General features: G+C 36.1%; 1 protein-coding gene across 5 annotated transcripts in view; it reads left to right on the forward strand.

Annotated features, from left to right (window-relative positions):
* The window catches only part of TENM2 (teneurin transmembrane protein 2), a 3,238,122-nt gene that overhangs the window by 973,388 nt on the left and 2,239,393 nt on the right, over positions 1-25,341 (forward strand). The window lies entirely within an intron of this gene.

Genomic DNA, 25,341 nt, shown 5'->3' on the forward strand with positions numbered 1-25,341 from the left:
CTTATAAGGGCACCAGTACCACTGAACTGGGGCCAACCCTAATTAGTTCATTTTAACTTAATTATCTCTTTAAAGACCCGATCACCAAACACAGTCATTCTGAGGTACTGGGCATTAGGACTTCCACATTTGATTCAGCCCATAACACTTAGTTTTTTATGTAATCCTTAGGAAATCCCAGGAGACTTGTCATGAATTATGCAAGTCTCCTCTCCAGACACTCAGGCACATCAGCTATTCTATCCATTTCATCTTCCTCCAAAAGCCTCTCAGAGAGTACACAGCTCTATGTAATCGGTACACAGCTGCCATGCTGGAATCCCTCCTGAGACCATCCTGGAGATTACCTTCACTTCTCTCCTGGGTTCAGTGGCATATTTCCTGCAGACCAGGATTTCTTTCTTGATTTGCTCCTTCAGAGGAGCATAACCTCCAATGACTTTCTTTAAAAAGGGAGTAGATGATAACTAAGAATTTTTTAGACCACACAAGTCTGAAAATATTTTATTCAACCTAGGAAGTGACTAAAAGTTTGGCTAAGTATAAAATTGTAGCTTGGAACCATTTTTCTTCAGAATGTTGAAGGCATTGCTCCATTGCCTGCTAGCTTTCGGGTGTTATTCAAGAGTATGAAGAAAATTGAATTTTTATTTTATATATTTGACATGTTTTTAATTTTCCCTCTCTCCCTTTCTCTCTCTCAAAGTTCTTTAAAAAAAATTTTGAGGTCAGAATTTAAAAGTTTATGAGCAAGAGCCTCACTGAGGAGCAAACCAACAATTACCTGCACTGATAATATTATATGATCATATTAAGGTATTCTCATCAGTAAATTTGGGTTCCTCATATCAGTAGTTTCTTTAAATCACTTGTTTTGTGCTAATCAGAATCCCCAGGCAAATCTCTAAAAATCTCCTGCTTTTCAGATGAAGGATCAGTTATTACAATTCTAGATTTATGGGGGGAAAAAAGCTATGGATATTATCATTCACTATGCACATGGTCATTAATCCTGCTGTTTTCAGAAAGATTACAGCACTGTTAATTGTGGGGTTTTTTTGTGTTTTTTTTTTTGTTTTCTTTTGAGACAAGGTCTTGCTCTGTCACCCAGGCTGGAGTACAGTGGCACCATCTCGGCTCACTGCAACCACTGCCTCTTGGGCTCTGATGATCCTCCTGCCTCAGCCTCCTGAGCTCGGATTACAGGCATGTGCCACCATGCCCTGCAAATTTTTGTATTTTTTGTAGAGATGGGATTTCCCATGTTGGCCAGGCTGGTCTCGAACCCCTGACCTCAAGTGATTCGCCTTATCCTCCAAAGTGCTGGGATTACAGGTGTGCGCCACTGCGCCTGGCCTATTCTTAAATTTTTAAGGCTCCTGCACAGCAAAAGAAACAAGCATCAAAGCAACTAGACAACCTACAGAATGAGAGAAAATACTTGCAAACTATGCATCGTGAAGTAACTCAGGAATGAAAAACAAAATACTGCATGTTCGCCTAAGCGGGAGCTAAGCTATGGGTGTTTAAAGGCATACAGAGTGGTATAATGGACATTGGAGACTCTGAATGGGGGAGGGTGGGGAATTAGGGATGAAAAACTATCTATTGGATACAGTGTACACTACTCAGGTGATGAGTACACTAAAATCCCAGATTTCACCACTATACAATTCATCCATGTAACCAAAAACCACTTATACTCCTAAAGCTATTGAAATTTACAATTAAAAAAAATTCGTAATTTTTAAATGTCTTTATTGTGGTAAAATGTACATAACATAAAATTTACCATTTAAATATTTTTAAGTGTACAGTTCAGTGGCATTAACCACACTGTCGTACAAACATTACCACTATCCATTTCCTGAACTTTTCTTTATTTTACCAGACTGAACCTCTGTACTTATTAAACAGTAAAATCCCAATTCCCCATTCCCACCAAGTCCCTGGTGCCACTATTCTAATCTCTGTATGATTTTGATTACTTTAGGTAAATCATATAAGTGGAATCATGTCATATTTTTCTATTTGTGACTGGCCTATTTCGATTAGCATAATGTCTTCAAGGTTCATCTGTGTTTTAGCAACTGTTAGAATTTCCCATTGTGTGTACGTGTATACACACACACACACACACATACACACACACATGCACACACCACATTTTGTTTATCCATTCATCTATTGATGGACATGTAAGTTGCTTCCATCTTTTGGCTATTGTAAATAATGTTGCTATAAATATAGATGTACTGTTTTCAGTTCTTTTGGGTATATATCCAGACATAGAATTACCGGATCACTTGGTAATTTATTTCCATTTTTATGAGGAAATACCATGCTATTTTCCATAGTGCCTATACCATTTTACCTTCTCCAACAACAATGAATAAGTGTTACAATTCCTCTACATCCTTGTCCACATAAGACTTTATGTATTTTTTTAATGTTGTTAGTGTGTGTGAAGTAATATCTTACGGTAGTTTCACAATTCACATTTTGCTAATGATTAGAGATACTGAGCATCTTTTCCTGTGTTTATTGGCCATTTGTATATCTTCTTTGGAGAAGTGTCTATTCAATTCCTGTGCCCATGTTTTAATCAGTTTGTTTTGTTGTTGTTGAGTTGTAGGAGTTCTTTATATATTCTGGATAGTAACCCCTTATCAGATATATAATTTGCAAATATTTTCACATTCCATGGTTACTTTTTCACTTTCTTCATAGTTTTCTTTGTTGCACAAAAGTTTTAAAATTTGATGTATTCCAATTTATTTATTTTTCTTTTGTCACCTGTGTTTTTGGTGTCATATCCAAGAAATTGCTGCCAAGTCCAATGTCATGAAGCTTTTCTCTTTGATTCCTAAGAGTATGATAGTTTTACCTCCTACATTTAAGTCTGTGATCCATTTTGAGTTAGCTTTTGTAAATGGGGTAAGATGAGGGTCCCATTTTATTATTTTACAAGTGAATATCCACTCTTCCTAGACCTATTTGTTAAAAAGATTCACCTTTCCCCCATTGAATGGTCTTGTACCCTTGTCAAAAATTATTTGACCATATATAAAGGATTTATTTCTAAGCTCTCTAATTTATTTTATTGGTCAGCATATCTGTTCTTATGTCAATACCATACTGTTTTGCTTACTGTAGTTTTGCAGTAAGTTTTGATATCAGGAAGTGGGAAACCTTTTTTCAAGACTGTTTTCGCTATGCAAGGTCCCTTGAGATTCTACATATATTATAAGTATCAATTCTTAATGCAAAAAAAGTATTTAGGGTTTTAGTAGGAATTGCATTAAATCTGTAGATAGCGTTGAGTAGTATTGGCATCTTAAAAAAAGTTTTCCAATTATAAACAAAGATTTTTATTTGTTTCTTCAATATATGTCAGCAACATCTTGTAGTTTTCAGTGTATGAGTCTTTTGACCCCTTGGTTAGGTTTATTCCTAAATATTCTAATTTTTAATGCTATTGTAAATGAAATTGTTATCTTAATTGCCTTCTCAGAGTATTCTCGTTTCCTGTTGAGAAATTCACTGTTAGTATATAGAAATGCACTGATTTTTGTTTATTAATTTTATCTTTTGTATTTTGTATGTTGAAGTTGTATTTGTGCAACTTGGCTAAATTTTTTATTAGTTCCAAAAGATGTTTTGCAAAATCTGTAGTATTTTCTACTTATAAGATTATGTTGTTTATGAACAGAGATAATTTTCCTTTTCCTTTACAATTTGGGTGTCTTGTATTTGTTTTTCTTTCCTAATTGCTCTAAGATTTCCGGTACTATGTTGAATAAAAGTGTTAAAAGTGGGAATCCTTTTGTTGTTCCAGATATTCGAGGAAATACTTTCACTCTTTTGGCAGAGTATGTTGTTCCCTGTGGACCTTGCATAGATGGCATTTATTATATTGAAGTAGTTTCCTTGTATTCCTAGCTTGTTGAATGTTTTTTATCATGAAAGGGTGTTGAATCTTGTTGAATGTTTTTTCTGCATCATTGGAGATGATTATATGGATTTTTTCCCTTCATTCTGTTAATCTGGTGTAGTACATTTGTTGATTTTTGTATGGTGATTCATTCTTATATTCCAGGAATAAATCTAATTTGGTCATAACGTATAATCCTTTTAATATGCAGTCAAACTTGGTTGACTAGTGTTTACCTGAGGATGTTCACCTCACTATCATTAGTAATATTGTTTTGGAGGGTTTTTGTTTCTGATAACTAGTTCGTCTGGACTCGATATGATGGTAATACTGGCCTCACTATCTAAGTTGGGAGATGTTCCCTTCTCTTTAGTTTTTTAGAAGAATTTGAGAAGAATTGTTGTTAATTCTTCTTTACATTGTAGAATTCACCAGTGAATCTGTCTGGTCCCGAGCTTTTCTTTGTCAGGAAGCATTTTATTACTAATTCAATGTCTATACTAGTTTTCAGTCTATTCATATTTTTTATAGCTTCGTGATTCAGTCTTTATAAGTTGTATTTCTAGGAAATTGTCCATTCTATTTAGGTTATCCAATTTGTTGGCATGCAATTTTTCAAAGTATTTAAAATCTTTTTTATAATTTCCATAGAATTAGTAGTAATGCCCCCCCTTTCATTTCTGATTTTATTTTTTTCTTTTTTCTTAGTTCATGTAGCTTAGGTCTTGTCAATTTTGTTGCTCTTTCAAAGAGCCAACACTTGATTTTGCTAATTTTCTTCACTGATATTCTATTTTATTTATCTCTGCTGTCATCTTTATTATTTCCTTTCTTCTGCTAGCTTTCGGTTTAATTTGCTTTGCTTTTTCTAGTTCTTTAAGATATAAAGGTAGGTTGTTAATTTGAAATATTTTATTTTATTTTATTTTATTTATTTATTTATTTATTTATTTTTTGAGCATCAGCAAGATTTATTGCAAAGAGCGAAAGAACAAAGCTTCCACACTGTGGAAGGGGACCCGAGCGGATTGACCTGAAGTATTCATTTTAATTTAAGTATTTACAACTGTAAATTGTCCCTCTCAGCACTGCTTTTTCTATATCCATAAGTTTTTTATGCCATGTGTTCATTTTTATTGTCTCAAGGCTTTTTCTAATTTCTTTTCTGATTTCTTCTTTGGCCCATTGGTTGTTTAAGTCTATTTAATTTCCACCTACTTGTGGACTTTCTAGCTATACTTCTGTTGTCAATTTCTAGTTCTATTGTATTGTGATTGTAAAAGATACTTAGTATAATTTCAGTCTTTTCACGTGTATTAAGACTGGTTGTGTAGCTTAGCATATGGTCTACACCAGAGGACATGCCATGTGCACTTAAGAAAAATATACACAGGCATACCTCATTTTCATATATTTCACTTTGTTGGGCTTTGCAAATACAGTGTTTTTTGCAAATGGAAAGTTTATGGCAATCCTATGTGGAGCAAAACTATTGGTGCCATTTTTCCAACAGCATGTGCTTGCTTCATGTCTCTATGTCAAATTTTGGTAATTCTCACAGTATTTCATACTTTGTCATTATCATGATATGTGTTATGCTGATCTGTGATAGTGATCTTTATTGTCACTATTGTAATTGTTTTGGGGTGCCACAAAGCATGCCCATATAAGATGGCAAACTTAAATGTTATGTGTATTCTGACTGCTCTGTTGCCTAGCTGTCCTCATGTCTCTCTCCCTCTCCTTCAACCTCTCTATTCCCTGAGATACAATAATATTACCCTGAGATACAATAATATTAAGACAATTAATAACGTTATGACAGTCTCTAAGCATTCAAGTAAGGAAAGAGTCATGGGACTGTCACTTTAAGTAAAAAGCTAGAAATAATTGAGCTTAGTGAGGAAGGCATGCTGAAAGCTGAGATAGGCTAAAAGCTAGGCCTCTTGTCCCAAACAGCCAAATTGTGAATGTAAAGAAAAAGTTCTTGAAGAAAATTATAAGTGCTGCTCTAGTGAGTGCACAAATGATAAGAAAGCAAAACAGCCTTATTGCTGATATGGAGAGTTTTAGTGATCTGGATAGAAGATCAAACCAGCCACATCATTCCCTTAAACCAAAGCCTAATCCAGAGAAAGGCCCTAACTCTCTTTAATTCTGTAAAGACTGATGGAGGGGAGGAAGTGGCAGAAAAAAAATTAAAGCTAGCAGACGTTGGTTCATGAGGTTTAAGAAAAGAAATTGTTACCATAACATAAAAGTGCAAGGTGAAGCAGCACGTGCTGATGTAGAAGCTGCAGCAAGTAATCCAGAAGATCTAGTTAAGATCATTGATGAAGATGGCTTCACTGAATAACAGATTTTCAGTGAAGAAGAAAACGGCCTTCTATTGGAAGAAGATACCATATAGGACTTTAATAGCTAGAGAGGAGAAGTCAATACCTGGGTTCAAAGCTTCCAAAAACAAGATGACTCTTTTATTAGGGGCTAATGCAGCCAGCGACTTTAAAGCTGAAGCCAAGTCTCATTTTGCATTCTGAAAATCCTAGGGCCCTTAAGAATCATGCTAAATGTATTCTGCCTGTGCTCTATGAATGAAACAACAAAGCCTGGGTGACAGTACATCTATTTACAGCATGGTTTACTGAATATTTTAAGTCCACTGCTGAAACCTGGTCAGAAAAAGAAAAAAAAAAGTTTCTTTCAAAATATTACTGCTCATTGACAATACACTTAGTCACCCAAGAGCTCTGATAAAGATGAATAAGGAGGGCCAGGCATAGTGGCTCATGCCTATAATCCCAGCACTTTGGGAGGCTGAGGCGGGCAGATCACGAGGTCAGGAGTTCGAGAACAGCCTGGCCAATATGGTGAAACCCCATCTCTACTAAAAAAATAAAAAAACTAGCCAGGTGTGGTGGTGCATGCCTGTGCATGCTACTTGGGAGGCTGAGGCAGGAGAATCGCTTGAACCAGGAGAATCGAAGGTTGCAGTGAGCCAAGATTGCGCCACTGCACTCCAGCCTGGGCAACAGAGTGAGCCTTCGTCTCAAAAAAAAAAAAAAAAAAAAAAGATGAACAAGGAGATTAATATTGTTTTTATGCCTGCTAACACAGTATCTATTTTGTAGCCCATGGATCAAGGAGTAATTTTGAGTTTCAAGTTTTATTATTTAAGAACTGTAATGTGTAAGGCTATAGTTGCCATAGATAGTGATTCCTCTGATGGATATGAGCAAAGTAAATTGCAAACCTTCTGGAACAAGTTCACTATCGTAGATGCCATTAAAAACATTTGTGATTCATGGGAGAAGGTCAAAATATCAACATTAATGGGAGTTTGAAATAAATTGATTCCAGTCCTCATGGATGACTTTAAGGGGTTCAAGATTTCAGTAGAGGAAGTAACTGCAGAAGTCAGGTAGAAATTGCAAGAGAACTGGCATTAGAAGTGGCGCCTAAAAATGTGACTGAATTGCTACAATCTTAAAACTTGAACAAATGAGGAGTTGCTTCTCATGGATGATCAAAGAAAATTGGATTTTTGGATGGAATCGACTCCTGGTGAAGATATTGTGAATATTGGCAACAAAGTATTTGAATATTACATAAACTTAGTTGATAAAGCAGTGGCAGAATTTGAGAGGATTCACTCTAATTTTGAAACAAGTTCTACTGTGGGTAAAATGCTATCAAATAGCATGGCACGCTACAGATAAATATTTTGTGAAAGAAAGTCCATCAATGGGGAAAGCCCTTATTTTCAGAAATTGCCACAGACATATCAACCTTCAGCAACCAACACCCTGATCAGTCAGCAGCCATCAACAACAAGGCAAGACCCTCCACCAGGAAAAAGATTATGACTCACTGAAGGCACTTATGATCATTAATATTTTTTAGCAATACAGCATTTTTAATTAAGTATTTACATTTTTAGACAAAATGCTGTTGCATACTTAATAAACAATGGTATAGCATAAACAACATTTATTTGCACTGAAAAACAAGAAAAAATTGTGTGACCCACTTTATTGGGGAGGTCTGGAGCCAAACCCAGTATCTCTCAGGTATTCCTATATTCTTCTATTGTTAGACTGTTCTGTATATGTGTTTTGGTCCAATTAACCTATAGTGTTTCATCTTATTCCCTCATTAATCTTCTAGCTGACTATACTCTCTATTATTGAAAGAGGGATATTGAAACCCTCTATTATTGTAGAACTTTCTCTTCTTCCCTCAATTCTGTCAATGTTTGTTTCATATATTTAGGAGGTTACATGTTGAGTGTATATATTTTATAATTCTTATATCCTCTTGGCAAGTTGACCCTTATGTAATATCCTTTGTATCTTTAAGAATTTTGACTTAAGGCTATTTTTGCCTGATATTAATATAGCTACCCCTGCTCTCATTTGGTTACTATTTTCATGGAATATCATTTTCCATCTTTTCACTTTCAATCTATGCATGTCTTTGCAATTTAAGTGAATCTCTTGTAGAGAGCATGTAGTTAGATACTACCTATCAATTCATTCTATCTATAACTTTGATTGTGAAGTACAATGGAATACATTGTGCCCCCCCTCCCAAAAAATGTTTATGTTGAAACCTCAACCCTGTTTGTGGAGGTATTTGGAGATGGGCCCTTTGGAGTTAATTTGGTCATGAAAGTAAATCCCTCATAAAAGGATTATTATCTTTATAAGAAGAGACACAAGATCTCTCTCTCTCTCTCTCTCTCTCTCCCTCCCTCTCCCTCTCCCCCCGCCCCCCCCCCCTTGGTCTACATGCACACTGAGGAAGGGTCATGAGATGCCACAGAGAGAGAAGTTGGCACCTGCAACCTGAGGAGAGAGACTTCAATAGGAACCTAATTGGCTTGCTCCCTTGGTCTTGGACTTCCCAGACTCCAGAACTGTGAGAAAGTTAATTTCTGTTTAAAACTCCTAGTCCATGGTATTTTCTGTTATGGTAGCCTGAACAGACTAAGACAGAAATTGATACCATGGAGTCATGTACTAAAGGATTAAATACTTTAAAATGTGGAAACAGCTTTAAAACTTTGTAATGAGGAGAGGCTGGAAGTGTTTCAAGGAGCATGCTAGAAAATGCTGATATTGTCATGAAGGAATTTTTTTTTAACTCTTAGTTTCAGGATACATGTGTAGGTTGGTTCTATAGATAAATTGTGTGTCACAGGAGTTTGGTGTACATATTATTTCATCACCCGGGTAATAAGCATAATACTGATTAGGTAGTTCTTGGATCCTCACTCTCCTCCCACCCCCTATCCTCAAGAAGGACCTGATACATATTGTTCCCTTCTTTGTGTCCATATGTGTTCAGTGTTTAACTCCCGCTTATAAGCGAGAACATGGTGGTGTTCAATTTTCTGTTCCTGCATTAGTTCGCTTAGGATAATGGCCTCCAGTCCAACTATGTTGCTGCAAAGGATGTGATCTTGTTCTTTTTATGGCTACATAATATTCCATGGTGTCTGTGTACAACATTTTGTTTATCCAGTCTACTGCTGATGGGAATTTAGGTTGATTCTATGTGTTTGCTATTCTGAATAATGCTGCGATGAACATATGCATGCATGTCTCTTTATAGCAGAATCATGTATATTCCTTTGGATAGATACCCAATAACAGGATTCTGGGTCAAATGATAGTTCTGTTTTAAGTTCTTTGAGAAATCACCAAACTACTTTCCACAGTGGCTGAAGTAATTTACATTCCTACCAGCAGTGTATAAGAATTCTCTTTTCTCTGCAACTTCTCCAGCACCTGTTATTTTTTGACTTTTTATTAGTAGTCACCATAAAGGGATTTTAAAAAGTGATTCTGGGAGAGCTCAGAAAAAAAAGTAGAGAGCTAGAGAAAAAGCCTCTATCTTCTTAGAGAATACGTAAATAATCATGAGAAGAACGTTGATAGATACATGGATGGTAAAGGTCATTCTGATAAGTTTTCAGATGAAAATTAGGGACATATTATGGGAAATTGGAGAAAAGGCCATCCTTGTTATAAAGTGGCAAAGAACCTGGCTGAATTGTGTAAGTGTTGAAAGCACAAGAAAGAGGGATAAATGAAAAGAATAAGGCAAGAAACTTGGATTTTAAGCACTAATTATCTAAGTCCCATTTTTTTTAGGATGGAAGGCTTTGATCAGGAGCCTATATTAAAAGTGGGAATTGACCAACTATAATTGAAATTGGAAAAATAATCATTGCAAGGAAATACATCAGTCACCAATGCCCTTACACAAATAGAGATGACAACTTACTCAATGGAGATTTTTTTAATGCCTTTTCAAATGTAAAACCTTGATTTTTAAGTTAAATTTCAATTTCTGATAAAAAGCAGCCTTACACAAACTATATTAGAGATAGAGGATATGATGTTTACATTAAGGCATCTTTTAAAATGAGACATAGGCTACATTCTCTAATGTCGTGGTGGTTTGTAACTGGAGTACCTTCGAAGTCATCTATTAAAACAAGCTACAGTATGTTTCTTGAGTAATAACTATTTTATTTATTGGTATAATAATTATTATTCAGCTACATTAAATTCTGTTCAATATATTGCATATTATAAAATTCTGAAAGTAATAGTGATTAGTATTCAGAGGATGTTAAAGCAAGTTAACCCACATTGGTATTACAGTAAGTAACTTGATTAGATGGCACACTACCTATTACCTTAATTATACTGCTATTGATGTACTGCCAAAATTTCTCCTCTTTCATCAATTGAAATACCTATACCACAATTACTCTATACAATACCTAAAACCGGTATCTTTCCTCAGTGGTACAATGCCTCTTGACAGTGTGATAACATGCCTCTGTGAGTTCTGGCAATCTGCCATAAAGCACTGCTATTTGCAAAAGGAAAAATCTTGTCTCTCGGTGTGTCTATGTATATCTTTATGCTCAAAAGCAGATAATCATTTACATATGCTTATGCCAACCTGAAACACTCACAGGCTGTTTTGAGGTTTCAGCCTGTATTTAAAAAAAAAAAAAAGCTGATCAACATGGAGGGGAAAAATACTTAAAAACACAGTGTTTCTTGAAGTATTTCCTAAAATGAACCTGGTTTCTCTTGAAAATTATACCCCTTCCAGGCTTGACAGAAAATGCTATTTGACACACGACCAGTTAATGCCTATCCCATCACATAAACTTGTACCTCTGGTGTTCCTGTCTTTTTTTATTGGTCAAATTTCAAGTAAGGAGGGAATGTTTGCTTTTGCAAAAGTTTCTAATCTTTTCAAACATTTAAGCAAAATATAGTCTGTTAGGGTCGGACCCTTTTTGTGCCCATCAGGGGAAGTTAGGGAGCTTTCTTTTCCCAAATTGATTTGTGCATATGAATTACAACATACAGAGTGGTAGTAATAATAAGTTTCCAAGTGTGTGCTGGAAAGAGATGGGGAGGTCGGAAGAGCGAGATGGCAATTTAAAATAAGTCATAGAAATAGAACTGGAAAACTTCGCTTTGAAACCTAGATTCCACTGTTGCTAATGCTCCACAGAGAACCTATTCTGGCAAAGTGTACAAAAATTAATTTCTCAATTTTTACTTTTATTTTTTCATTATGAAAATGTTCAAACATGAATAAAATTAGAGAGACTACGTAATCAACTCCATAACATATCATCTGAATGTTACTGCTGTGGAAATTTTTCCATATTTACTTCAACACTTTTTGTTCTAACATAATCTCAAGTAAATCCCATGTTATAATGAAACATCACCCCTAAACACTCCAATATATGTCTTTGAACATCAGAAAATGTTTGTATATATCAGTGAGTTTTGATTTTCGTACTCCAAACTTACTTTTGGTTCTTTTTTTTAAAAAACCTCTTCAGTGCATTTGACTGCAACTATTTTTTCCTTAAAGCTCTCTTGCCTGTCTCTCTTTTCTAATTATTTTCCCTCCTTCCTCCTGGCCACTCTTTTTTGTCTCATTCATATGTTCTTCTCCCCGATCCCTGCCCCTGGACACACATTTTAATTATGTGATAAACCTGAGTTTCCTCCTTCAACATCCATCTTACAGCAGGGCTTAGTATAAGAACTATTTGCAGAGCAATAAGAACTTTAAAATTGACAAAAAAAAAAAAAAAAAAAAAAAAAGTAGAGTCATCTCCTTCCCTCAATGTAGAACCAAGCAAGTACAAAAATCCTTCCACAAAAATCCTTGTGCTATACATTATCCTTATTTGTGTATATTGTTTCATCTATATTCTAGTATCTCCATAATGCTAACCTCCAGATCATAACATTCCTCTGGGCTTTGGGTCCAAAAAATTCAACTACCTTTTAGGCACTTAAAACATGGACTTAAATATGACCTATGAATGTCCAATTCAATTAAGCATTCCACATCTGTTGTTTTTCATCCTGTTCACCAAAACTGCTCAACTCTGTTCCCCATCTCAGGGAAAGGCACCATCATGAGAAGTATTGCCCAAGCCAGAGATGAGGATTCATATGCTACTCTTTCATATTCCACATACTTTTTAACCAATACAGAACCAATGCCTGCTTCTAAATGCACCTCCAGTCCATGTACTACTTCAGATAACACTGCAGCTACCTCTTTCTAGATCTGCATCTCTTACCTACCTCTAAGTTGATGTTCCTGCTGCCAGCATGCCCATCAATACACCTTCTTCTTGCCAGAGTGATCCTGTTAAAAAATTCAATATGTCCACATGCCTCCCATTTTCAAGCCTTCTTTGGTTCTCCAGAAACTTCCAAGCAAAGTTTATGCACATGTTGTATCCTCTTCCTTATCTCTCACTACTCCCCAAACCTCCTTGACTACCTTCAAAACTTCAGGGCTTTCAGGCCCCTCAACTTATTGCTCCCACTGTTTGGAATGTCCCTTTCATTCCCTCCTTGTGCTTTACTTCAGCATTCAATTCTGCTGACACCCCCTTTTGGAAACACCCAGGTTCCCCCGGGTCTGTATTTTGTGTCCTCCTTCTGTGTTCCTTGGGACTTTGCGCAGACCTCTGCCTGACCTCCTATCACACTGCACTTCAGTTTTTGCTTTACCTTCACTATCTTCTATAATCTAGAGCAGTTTCCTTGAGGGTAAGAACCATGACTTATTCATATCTGTTTCCCTATATGGAGTAGAGGGCAGGAACATTGTAAGCATTCAGTGAGTGAATAAGTAAGTGAATGATCAGGATCACAGGAAATGCTACACAAATTCAAGCTGTTACTTTATCTCATTTTTAAATTAGTGTAAACAGACAATAGTAAAAAGAGAAAAATCATTCCCAGCCTAAAAAGTAAGAGTTTTGGAAATGATTGTCTATATATGTAAGGTTTTAAAAAATCACTTTTTTTCAATTATTAATCTAAACCTGAAAAATCTGAAAACAAAAAAAGACTACAAATTACAAAGTACCATCAACCAGAGGTAATAACTGCTGAAATATATAGACAAATATAATATGTGGATTAATTTATTTCTCCAAAGTTTTTCACACTTTCCTGTATCATTAAATATTCTTCAAAAATGTGATATTTAATAGTGGTACAGCAATCAATTAAACATATAACTGTACATATAATAATATATAAAACATATACTGTATAAAACAACATGATTGAATAATATATAATTTTATAGTGTATTATGTTTGATATTGTGTAATTAATGTACAGGGCACAATACAATTTAAAAATTATATATTCCTGTCATTTTTCTCTCAATATAAAACTACTTTTCTTCCACTAAATGCAACTAGAAGTTGTTCAGAAAATCATTGTCATCTTTACTTTCTGAAGCTTATTTATAAATCCTATAAAATAAAAAAAAAATTTTAATAGGAGGAAGAAAAAATTATTCAAGAAAAACAGATGATAGCTCTGTTACTCTGAAAAAATTACCCTAAATCAACCTGCAGTGGTTTGCTTGTGGCTCCCAAAAGATATGACCACTTGGAATCTGAGAATGTGACCTTATTTAGATTAGGGCTTTGTAGATGTAATTAAATCTCAATAGAAGCCCGTCCTGGAATTAAGGTGGACACTAAATCCAGGGGCTGGTATCCTTATAAGAGAAAGGCAGAGAGAGCTTTGAACCAGAGACACAGAGGGGAGAAGGCTGTGTGAAGACAGAGACGGAGGCTGCACTTAATGCTGCCACAAGCCAAGAAATGACAGGAATCAACAGAAGCTGGATGAGACAAGGAATAATTTTCCTCTAGAGACTTCAGCAAGACAGCGGTCCTGCCAACACCTTGAATTCTGACTTCTAGCCTACAGACCCATGAGAGAATAGATTTCCGTTGTTTTAAGCCACCCAGTTTGTGATCATTTGCTACAGCAGCCTTAGGAAACTAAAGATAGCTGAAAGTACTAAAAAAATGCTGCACCTCAAATATTCTCAATGTGTACATTACACCTGACTCCTAAAATCATGACAGCATCCGAAACAAGAAAAGAATAGAAATTGCATACACTGCCTAAAAATTTGTATTTAAAGCATCTGGCTAGAAATTCAGAATAATTTAGTAAAGTTGATGTGCATTTAACAATGAAATTATTTATTTTGACATTGTATTGTGACATTTTTTTTCCTTGACAAAAAAATGTAGTAGAACGTCTTGATGGGGTTGGGGGGAAGGAGGAGAAATATTATTTCCCTGTGTGCAATCGTTGTTGTTGTTGTTGTTTCCCCAGATAAAATAATCGCAAACCAAACTCACATGTGATTATTCAAATGGTAAACACCAGTGAGAAAGAGGTGCCAGGCTGAGGAAAAAGCTACTGAGGTAAATTGCTTGTGCTACTGAAGAGAGTGAAAGCTCCTCAGAATACTTCGTGTGCCAGAGATGAGACTTAAAAATGAAATACACCTTTAAGCATAACTTAAAATAAATAGTTTGTGTTCTTGCTGAAGGACTCTGGAGGAATATTACTGTAACAAATTGCTATATTTAATTCTTGGATAGCAGCCAGGTATAGGTCAGACATGAAATTTTTCTATTAAAATAACCACTAGCAAGGGAAAAACAGACCCTCATGCCTAGAGACACACATACACACATCTCATACTGTATGTAACCCAATGGTCATAATTTCACGGTGAGCAGACGGGAAATGTGTGACAAAAAGCATCCAGGGTCTCTTGACTAGTGAGTGATAATAACAGGGTACCTAAGATTACTGACACTCCCGTAACAGATATTTCCCCATGAACTGCTGACGGCTGTCTTGTGCTGTAATATTTCCGAGCATTCAACTTCCGAGAGTTCAGCTGCCCCATGTAGCTCGTGGAATTCAGCCAGAACTAGCATGCTGCCACCCAGGGAATCCGGAGAAACCCAATCCCCGGTAGGCGACCCTGCCTCCTAGCAACCCTCCTCCCATTACGTGTGGCCAGTCTCACTCCGGAGGGCTAATGTAACAGACACCAGGGGCTAGTTAGTGATTGAAAATGGAAATCAGAGTGATTCAATTGCCACCTTTCTTTTCGTCTCTTTTTTTTTTTTTCCTGTTTAAACTGAGATGATTTTGTTGAATTAAATAGCATAGGAAGCAATCTGCTGCTGTCACTAGCAGTGTTTTTGTTAGATGAATGACTATCAACAGGTAGTAGACGGTTATTCATTCAAGTAATAATAGATATTACAAATAAGAGTATTAAGCATTAAAATATATCCTTGTGGCATCAATCTCTTTGTCTTAGAACTAAGTCTCATTTAGCTGACTAACTTGCTGGATTTGATATATATTTACTAACATGTTAAAAAGAACTTGAAATTCCCAGAGCTTTGATAAATGCGGTGACGGAACCCATTGCTGGATGTGTAACTTTTGTAAAATATTAGGACCAAGCGTAAACTGTCATAATGCAAAAAAAAAAGACTAACACAGCCTCCCTAGACATTCATAAAAGTTAACATAGAGTAAGATGGTCATGGCTATTTATGTCTTACATCAGCTGAAATTAAATCAATGTCTGAAAACCAGCAGTCAATGAGCTAATGAAAGCCTGAAGTTGTTTTGTTCGTATTGTGTTTTTTTGTCACTTGCTAACTTTTTTTTTTTTTTTTTTTTTTTTTTTTGAGACGGAGTCTCGCACTGTTGCCCAGGCTGGAGTGCAGTGGTGCAATCTCAGCTCACTGAAAGCTCTGCCTCCCGGGTTTACGCTGTTCTCCTGCCTCAGCCTCCCTAGTAGCTGGGACTACAGGCGTCCGCCACCAGGCCCGGCTAATTTTTTGTATTTTTAGTAGAGATGGGGTTTCACCGTGTTAGCCAGGATGGTCTCGATCTTCTGACCTCGTGATCCGCCTGCCTCAGCCTCCCAAAGTGCTGGGATTACAGGCGTGAGCCACCACGCCCGGCCGCCAACTTCTAAAATGATCATGTGTGTTCATCTCCAAATCCCAGATTCTAGCTTTTCATGACCAAATCAGAAGGTCTGACCACACTAGGCCCACATGCACACATGAATATTATTGGCTGGAACACCGTGGTGGCTGACACTTATAGAAAGGGGACATATTTTTCCACTTCACCACAATCCCCTCACTCCTATCATTTCACATGTGTTGGTGGCTATTTGTCATCAGACCTGCCCTGTCACTCTGACCATTTGACCTATTTATGCTGTTTCTGGCCTCTAAAACAGTGAAGTTTGCAGGCCCTGGTCTAACTGCTCATTCGTATATCATTTCCACAAGGTGGTGATTTTTTAGGCCCCAGAGGTGTGTTCACTTAATTAGGATTTCTGAGTCCTAAGGAATTATTTTAAAGTAACTTATGCTCTCAGACAAGTCAGACACATTGAATTATTAACTACCAGTATTCTTATTCTGGACATGATACTAGCTTCTTGATCTCAATAATTCTGTCAGTTAATGTTGGAAGGGTTAAACAATTTAGAAGGAAACACACATGCTTCAGTGATGATGCCAGTTTGATGACTAGCGGGTACAAGAAGGAGGTGTGATTGGTGGTTTTCTCTAGTACAGGCCTAGACCTTCCCCTCCTTGCTCACTATAATCCAGTCCTGCCAAGCCCTTTCTTATTCTTCTTATATGCTGAGCTCATCTCACCTTAGCACCTTTGTACTAGTTGTTTTTTTTCTGCCCCAAACAGAAATTGTGTATCTCTGCTGGATGATTCCTCCCCATCATCCAGCTTCCAGTTCAAATAATCATTCTAAAGCAGTACAGATACGCCACGCCATGCCCCGAAATTTTGTTTTTCTCATGGCATTTAGAGTTTCTGAGAATACTTTATGTATTTGACTTGGTTATCTGGTGTTGTCTTTCAGTAGAATGTATACTCTATGAGAACAATTATTTTGTTTGTGGTAACACTCTTTAAACATAGGACGAATGTCTGAAAAAGGGGATGAATGAATAACATGGTACATATGGCACTGAAATGGCTCAGTGGTGGAAAAGGAAGAGGAGGACTCAGAAGACAGAGAATGGCCTATATTCCAATTTCCTAGAGTGATAGATGTATTAAATCCACAGATTTTGGAATCAGATTAGGCATAAAGCCAATTAGTCCTAAATAGCTTTTGTCATTCAAAATGGTTGCCCTTAACTACTTATTAATGGCAGATGACGAGACATGGACTGTGCACCAAAAGGTAAATCCATATGGTACTTCATTGAGAGTCATGCTATGGTGAAAATGTAGTTGAACACAGGTGTGCCTAGTAATGTAACTGATTTACATCCTGGCACAATCTCATTACATTGTAGATCAGTAACAATTTGAAGACTGACATCTGCCCAAAGATAACTCTTTAGGTAGTACTGGCTTGAATATATATTAAAAAATAATCCAGTTTTAAAAGAATAATTGAATCATGAGGTGGATTTCCTGAAGGAAAATATTTCCGCAATGCGAGCGAGTGCATGATAGTAATTTACTTTGTGAAACAGTTATACTTCCTATGGAAACAAATTCTTAATTGAAAGAGATGGTAAATTAGAGAGGTTGGGACAGAGAAAAAAGGTGTGGAGAGGAGGGCAGGGAAGATAATATACTTATAAAATGCCCATGAGTATATTCACTTAAATAATGGAGAAATTGACCTAACGTATAATAGTTTTTGGAAGTCATACAATTAGTTATCTTGTGGCTTAAAAGATGTCTCTAAAGAATGGCTAAGGGAACTCGATCTGAAATATATTTTCTTTTTTTAAAGAAAGTAATTTCGACATTTATTTTAGGTTCAGGGATACATATACAAGTTTTTTACCTGGGTATATTGTGTGATGCTGAGGTTTAGGGTAGGACTGATCCCACCACCCAGGTAGTGAGCATAGTACCCAATAGTTTCTCAAGCCTTCCCCACCCCTTTGTCCTCCCTCTAGTAGTCTCCAGTGTCTATTGTTGCCTTCTTTATGTTCATGAATATCCGATGCTTAGCTCCGACTTATAAGTGAAAACATGCAGCATTTTGTGTTCTGTTTCTGCGTTAATTCACTTAGCATAATAGCCTCCAGCTGCATCCATGCTGCAGCAAAGGACATGATGAAATATATTTTCCAGGTATGCTCCTAATACATGTATTTCCACGTGGCTCCAATAAATTATTTTATGTGCTTTAAAAGTGTCAGACGAGACAATTTTAACTTCAATAGAAAACCAAAATGTATTAGTAGAATTATAACAAGGCTGAACAGGTTATTCTTTGGCCAGCTCTGACCTCTTTAAGTCACTTGACTATAGATATGGCAGAATAAGCCTGTCAGGTCAGTCTGGATTGCATGATTCAACCATATCAATCATATTCTGTTTCTTAGCCATAAGGTACCTTTTCATTTGAAAATTCTTCAGGGTGGCCTACTGTAGGGGAAGCAGCCTAAAAGTGAGGTTTTCTCTCCTATCCATTTTATATTTATCTGGCTTTCTGAATAGCCGTGAGAATGCTTCCAATAAGTAAATGTTCTCAGAGGTCAGAGATCCAGTAGAGAGGAATTAGGGGCTTAGAAAACCAGCTAGATAGGGCATTTCCAAATACAAATAATAAATGGATCTGGGTACAATCAAATAGACTTTTTAAAGTCAATTTCTTTTGAGAAATAGATTATCTGTCTAGGTGAATTTCCCTTTTAACATTAAAAGCCAGCTTCTAGATAGGTCTGATCCATTCATTCACTGACCACTAAATGGCATTGACGAATTACACTTTCTAATCACCAGCATTGGCAATGATAAATCTCTTGACTCCTGGCTTTGCAAAGAGATTGGATTTGGTGAAGATGTTGCCATCCCAACCATATTCTTAGAGATGTAAGCAATCTAATTCATTGAAATGATCGTTTCCCTTGATTTAGAGTGCTGATGAAACCAAACTCACCATTATGATTGCAAAGAGTAGATTAAGTTATGGCCCCTGAGTGTACCAGACCCCAGTTAGCAGGACGGATCCCATCTATTTGTTGGAAAAAGAAATAAATGAATGCCTCTTGTATTAATTCCTTGTTAATATTAGATAAATATTTTTAACTCTTTCAATGAAGCTAATAATGTAAGGCCAAATTCACCTGGCCTTCCTTTGCCATTCTTGAAGTATCTTTATTGAAGGTTTTTTGCTTTATTCCATGTCCTAGCACATGAAAAAGGAAAAAAAAAATCCTTGGGGGCATATATGAGGCAGATGAATTACACCTTGATTTACATGGTGAGATGGACTCTCAGACAAAACAATTAAAGGAATAAAATGTTCTTCTTGCCGTGCTGAACAGTAACTGATGCAAGATATTTGATTGCTTTTCAACTTCAACTGGCTTTCTTTGACTTCTTTGTGGAATGGTTTCATATGTGGTGGCTGAATATGGAATTCAGACCTAGCGGTAGTATGATAAATTGCTATGCCAGGGAGTCATTATCTTTCTCCACTGGACTAATGGGCAATAGCCACAGGGACTCAAAAGAACACTCAACCAATCATTGTCATAGTCAAAGTATACATAGGAAATGCGAATTGCTTTCCCTTTATAAAATTAAGACACTATAGAACACTTCCGACATAAGCAGTAGGTCCAGCATGATTTTAGGATTACGACAAAGCTCAGCTTTAGAAATTTGTATTCCAGGTGGGTAGAATTAAAATAGAAGTTTCTTAACAATATACAGGCCTATTAACATATTTTCTATTTAGCATATTCATTGTTTTTAAAAATTACATATATGTGAATTTTACCATTTATGGAATCTTCATATTTAACAGATTGAGATTGTAAAAGCAAAAATAGGCTGGGCACGGTGGCTCATGCCTGTAATCCCAGCACTTTGGGGGGCCAGGTGGGCAGATCACCTGAGATCAGGAGTTCAAGACCAGCCTGTTCAACGTGGTGAAACCCTGTCTCTACTAAAAATACAAAAATTAGCTGGGGATGGTGGCACATGCCTGTAATACCAGCTACTCCGGAGGCTCAGGCAGGAGAATCTCTTGAACCCAGGAGGTGGAGGTTGCAGGGAGACCGGATCGTGCCATTACACTGCAGCCTGGGCAACAAGAGAGAAACTTTGTCTCAATAAACAAACAAATAAATAAAGCAAAAATAACTTTTGCAGTCCTTTCCTATTCTTGCACAAATATAACATCTTTTTTTTTAACAGAAAAAAAACTCTATGTTGTGCTTTAGACAATGATTCATGTTTATGTGTTTTGAGTACTCTTAAGCAAAGGTTGGTAACTAATTAAATGGTAAATGAAACAGTCTCCAGACTTGGATGACACCATCAGAAGTCTGGACTGCTTCTCCGTTATACTTTAAGAAAGACAATACAGGTAAATGTGGGAGAGAACACCATGCTTTGGCTGAATGAGGGACTGCCTCTGTTTCTGGGAATACATTTATTATGTTTGCCTTTTCTTTCTCAGAGTGTGGATGTTCAAGGGAGAGTGTGTTAGATATGTAGTTTTGATTTAAAGCACAGTGGATAAGAGCAGGCTTAGTTTTATATGCAAGTGGCCTCAGCAGGTGATACATTGCTTTTGACTTTCATCAGTTGCCAATAAATAAGAAAAGTGAGAGATTAATCATGTATGTAAAAACTGTAGCAACATTCTCTATCATGTAAAATAAAATCTAATAAAGTAGCATTTTTTAAAAATGCATGCTATCGCTTATTTCACTTTTATAGGCCGTAAATTCCAAGACTCTGTAGTCTTTCTAAGATGGGGAGTGGAGATTGGGGAGGTGGTCCTTCTTGTCCAGAGTCAGGGTAGTGACCATTTTCCACAGCTGGCTAAGGGCTCCTTCTGTTTACAGAACTGAGTGGCTGTTGTGTGTGTGTGTGTGTGTGTGTGTGTGTGTGTGTGTGTCTTTACCTGTGACCCTTTTATTAAGCACCTAGCTGTGCTCAATAGCAAAATGGATTCTAATTGCTTCACAGCAGGGTAAGTGATTTAACCTGAAGCAATGCAATAGTTTTTATTTGCAATTGCCAACACTTCTACATGGACTCCCCTCCACCTCAAAGAAAACAAAACAAAAACAAAAACAAAAACAAAAAAACCACCCTGAAAATAGAAAAACATGAGCAAAACTGTTATAGTGCATTTTTTTCTCTCTAATTACAAAAAAAGGAATATGGGCAGATGCCTCCAAAGACAAGAAAATGTTATTACTAGAAATGGCCTTAGCAACTACCCTGTTTAGTCCTTAATCTTGTTAATAAAATAATGATTCGTATTTGTTCATATTTATTCATTGACAATCTAGAGACTTCCAGAGCTGTGGCAAGTGACTAATTTTGAGTGGAAGCAAAGCCATGTTTGAGACAAATATGGGGCTAATTATTTATGATTTCTCTCTTCAAATATATATTGACTACCTTCTAAATAGTAGTCACTGGGACAGTTCCCATGGGGTATGAAGAAATAAAGCAGACATGGTGTCTCTCTCAAGGAACTCACAGGCTCATTAATGTCATGCTAGGGACCAAATGTCTGACTGGCACAGGGACAGGAGAAAATCATATTAAATATTAATGCATATTTTATTTTGAATCAATTTGATATTCTCCTAACCTTGAACTTCCAAAGGAATTATCGTGCTTTAGAAATTGTGTTATTTGGATCTCTGCTTTGAGTCACTTCGTTTTTCTATTTTTCTTTCTCTTTTCCCAGTGTTTGTTTGAATGAAGCAAGAGAAATTGGAAAAAACCCAATTGTAAGAAACGGGATTATTTCTCTACTCAGATTCAGGATAATGTGATGAGCTGGGACTATTTTCTCTCCACTGTGTGTGTCTGTAGAAAATCCTGTGCTTTGTTCAGGTGACGAGAACCTGTCCTCATTTCTCATTCTTTCCCATCTGCCACCCAGTGAAGATTTTGAATATTTTGAGTGCAGTTTGGGAAAAATCAGATTAGCATACCCAAAGCTTCCATTTTTGTTGGGATGAATGCTAACCTGTAGCCTTCATAATACGAACAATTACCACAATTCAAATTAGGAGTACTTTTTTATTTTAAAATTTTAGATATATGAGTTAACCTCTCCCACATGCACACAGACACGGCCCCACTTCCACGCTCTGGCTAGAATCCTTCAGAAACCCATACCACAGTACAGCCCACACATGAATTAATCTCTGTAATACAATTGTAATGTTTCTGTCTGTCTCCCAGGCCCTTTTTTACTTTTGGCTGATAAAAATCTCTAATGTGCTGCTGTAAATGCTCCACTTCTATCCTTAGTCTTAAAAAGAAATAGCATTTATATTTATTAGCATCCACAGAAACATTTGTCAATAACAACTTGAAGAATGACATAACTTTTTAAAGTGCACCCATCTGGGAGATTTTCCAAGTTGGGAGATACCCAAATTGGCAAAGACTCTAAGAAACCCATTCGTATGCACTAAACATGACACAGTTTCTGGACTTCTTTTATATTTCCAGCTATTAGATTTGGAAGTGCAAGAGATAAGACCAAAAAAATGCAAACAAAAATAGAACAAACAAAAAATGACCACGTAGAGACCCACACCTTTAAAATGAAATAAAAGCAGATCTATAAAAGTTCTAATAGGAGAGCTGGATCGCTACAGTAAAATGCAGAGCAAGGGAGAAATCAGGACTTCTTTTTTTTCTTAGTGAACTCATCTCTGAGTCTGGCCCATTTGACACAAAGACAAAAAGAAACTGTCTAGGAAAAAAACCTTTTCTTCCATCCTTCTATGTTCTGATATTGGGGGCCTTGTCGATTAAACTCACATTCACAGATGAGTAAGAGAAAAAAAAAAACAACAACAGATTTTAATCATATGCATACATATGGGAACTTCACAGAAACATGTGACTTAAAGTGGTGGTTAGAATTTGAGGCTTAGATACCATCTTAATGGGTGAAAGGGATGAGAAGTGAGGATGAGCGAAAGGGGCACTTATCAGAAAACTAGTGACTTTGTGGAAAGATAAATGCGCCCTCAGGAGAATAAATGGGAGATACAATACTTTTGTCACAATGTCTGGGTATGGTGCTGACTTCTCTGAGATGATTAGAGTTACTCCTAGGAAGAGGATTTATGGCAACTGAGTTTTTTTGTTCTTCTGGGAGACTGCTTTTCAGCAGAGAAGGTATTTCAGGGACTCAAATGCCTTCAGCTTAAAATAATTTTTGTGCCACTTTGGCATATTCTAGACCCCTTCAAACTGTTACAAAACCATTTGGGGGTCAACCTGAAGAATGAACCCTTTTCAAGCAAGGACTCTCCAGAAAAGCCAACGTGTTGTCTTCACTTGCACAATATCAGAGAGCATAGGTAAAATTTGTCTTTTTCTTCTCAAAATTTGAAATCCGTCCAAGTGTTAATTTTTGCTCTCTGTTAACATCTATTACTATTTCAAGCTCAACTTGCTAGCAATGAACTGTTTGGTGACTTTTTCTCCTAGTTTACATAATTAATGTTATATTTGTATATGGAAGAAAGCCACATACGTTTTCTACACTTTTAATTTTGCTTTTAGTAAATGTATACTGGAAAGCAGAAATGCTTAGCTTACTTTGTAAATATTGACTTCTTTTATCTCATTGGTTCTAAGAGTCTTTGACTTAGACCTGCATTTATTTAATACATTTGATAAGTCCTTTAGATGATGACGATGTTGAAAATATTCTATAAGAGTAGAATTTCATTTTAAAGTAGAATTAAATTGTACAAAATTCAGTCAGTAAAATTGTTAATAATTATCCAGTGAACTGAAATTGGCACTCTGTCAACCGATCATTCAAAATGAATATGTGCAAAGAGAAATATTTATCCTTCATTCTCATTGCTTCAAAATTAAGTTGGCAGGGTCATTTTATCTAAAATTAACTATTCTCCTCTTAGAATTTTTAAGGAATTACATTATTTTATGTCTAGACACCAGGAAATGATTTGATCTCATGCTACCCCAAAAACCCTTATTGAATTCCAAGTACCTATTCTATAATAACTGAATTGGAAGGTAATCTTTAAGATGAAGTCAACTGTTTTTTGTTTTGTTTTGTACTGGTCACTGGTTAATATATTTTAGTATTTTTCATGGAATATATATATATATACGTATATATATATACGTATATACATATATATGTATGTATATATATATATATACATACACATGTCTTATTAACACTGACGTCATTAATATAATAGTTAAAAACGTGGAGTTGAATGCATCAGATCAAATTCCAGCTCTGCTACTTACAAGCTATTTGATCAAGGCAAGTTTCTTAAATTTAGTATACCCATCTGTAAAATGGGGATACCAATAGCCTCATAGGATTGCTATTAGAATTAAATGAATTAAGATGTGTAAAGCATTTCAAATAGGGTCTGGTCAGGCTAGATGAGCATTTGCTATCAACATCATTATCATCATCATTTCAGTGGAGACGTCTAGCAAGCAACTTTTATGAAGTTTGAAATAAACCCAAGATAATGCTTTCCTCAACCTGAAATACAACAGATATATTATATATTTCCAACACTACATAAAATATATACAAAATAATTTATAGCCTAAGCTTCCACCAGGTTTTCAGTTTATAAAATATAGCAGTTGCTTCTCTCATAATTTGAAAATAAATTTTTGATGCCTTGGAAAATGAAGAAATGAAAGACAACCCTTCATTCTGGAGTTTTTCTATATCAGTCCAAAACTGTTCATAAATGTAAGGGTTGAAATATAAGTAGTCATTTAAAATGTACTGAGTATGGTATATATATACATGTAAGTGCATGTGTGTGGTTTTTAAAATTTGAACTACCTAAAATAAGGAAGATATATTTACTGTTTAAGATTTTTAAATAATTAGTATGTTCTTCCTGCCAAATAACTAGACCAATATAATTTTTGAGTTGAAAACTATGATAGAGGTCATCAATG

Source organism: Pan paniscus, chromosome 4, assembly GCF_029289425.2.
Source record: "Pan paniscus chromosome 4, NHGRI_mPanPan1-v2.0_pri, whole genome shotgun sequence".
NCBI lineage: Eukaryota > Metazoa > Chordata > Mammalia > Primates > Hominidae > Pan > Pan paniscus.